The sequence below is a fragment of the Lepisosteus platostomus genome, chromosome 27 (genome assembly GCF_059453375.1).
Source record: "Lepisosteus platostomus isolate fLepPlt1 chromosome 27, fLepPlt1.hap1, whole genome shotgun sequence".
NCBI classification, from domain to species: Eukaryota; Metazoa; Chordata; class Actinopteri; order Semionotiformes; family Lepisosteidae; genus Lepisosteus; species Lepisosteus platostomus.
In genome coordinates, this window is record NC_142637.1 from 11,576,805 (window position 1) to 11,578,271 (window position 1,467).

The 1,467-nt window shown below is 34.8% G+C and overlaps 1 long non-coding RNA gene across 1 annotated transcript; it reads right to left on the reverse strand.

Annotated features, from left to right (window-relative positions):
* Positions 1-382: 382 nt before the first annotated feature.
* On the reverse strand, positions 383-1,203 carry LOC148639336 (uncharacterized). Its single transcript, XR_015930891.1, has 3 exons — positions 1,132-1,203; positions 781-828; positions 383-484 (listed from the first exon to the last, which is right to left on the reverse strand). It is a non-coding gene; the product is annotated as an uncharacterized LOC148639336 (long non-coding RNA).
* Between the last annotated feature and the right edge of the window lie 264 nt (positions 1,204-1,467).

Sequence of the window (1,467 nt, forward strand, 5' to 3'; positions counted from 1 at the left end):
TATCTCTCAATTTTAATATTTTATTTTTACGCTTGGTTTTTAAAGCACCAAAGCACTATTTGTATGAAAGGTGCTCTATAAATAAAGTTTTTTATTATTATTTTTAATATTATTATTATACTTTGTTACATTTTTGGTTAGGACAAAGATTCTAGTAGAGGTGGCCTCTTTTACCCCGTTCCAAAAAATTGGAAAACTACCTTCAGAATACACTGACAATGACCATCTACTGTCTCCTCTAACTGTGTATTGTCATCATGCATATCTTGTGTATTATTTATTGTTGTTGGTTTTGTCATTCTGTAAAGAAGCAACCTTTCAAGGCACTACATAAAATAATGTTTGTTATTATTATTTACATTTTTCATCGTAAAATCTGGCGAAGAGTCTTAAGAGAATATCAAAGAACAGGTTGCTCTTACCTTTCCATTCCAAGAAATGCCCTCAGCTCGGATTGCAGAGATTGACCTCTCTGTCTCAAATTCTGAGAAACATAGACACGATTGAAAAATGACCATTTCCTAAGATTCACATAACATCACCAGTCAACATTTGCCACTTGACATCAATAGAAACCATAGAGTACATGACATTTCCAATCAGTTTTTTTTCAAGGTACAATACCAATCGCCTTGCCAGAAGATTTATACTGCGGTAGATAAATATTACAAATGTCAGATACACGCAGAGTTGTTTGGATTACTATGAAAAGATTGGCAAATATATTTATGTTCATTATGTTTCTTGGAGTGACAGAGCTAAAGAGAAAAAAATACTTACCTTTATCTCTGCAGACAGGATCGCAAGGGATTCCCTTATACTGGGTTTCTATGTAACAAATAATACATTATTCAAAAAACATGATATTTCTCTGTACATTGGCAGCATGATTGTTTATCATTACAGTTTTAGTTAGCTTTAATTTTGTAAACCCCAAGTAAACATAGTTTGTGCCTTTCTCTGAACTTTTTGGCATTTCAATTCAGTTGTTTGTAAGCTTATTTTACAGTTGCTAGGTTGATGAAGTTCCTGAACTGTGCAGTATTTCTTTTGGGTTTGGTGCGAATCATATTCTAGCGGTTGGGGGAAAAAAGCACAGGTGCCATCCCACCATTAAACCCTGAAACTTACCTTAGCCGATTCTTCAACTAAACCAGACATGTTAACTAAGTGTTACAGTATGTTTCAAAGTGTGTATTTTAGCAAACACAACTGAAGTTCTGTTGTCTCCTTGGAGACACCTGGAACTGGTGTGATGCTGGTTCTATGACATCATTCGTTCTAAATGTAAATGCAGGTATTGGCACAACATAGTAAATTGATGTAAAGTTATGGATCCATTTATGATTTTCACTCAGTTTGAAAGAGTTCCTGTCGTGTGGTTAAACTTTGTGTTACGGAGGGTTAACAGGGGTTCTGGCTACTAGTTAGGCTTGGTCATTCAGTCATCTGGTACATGAAATAGGA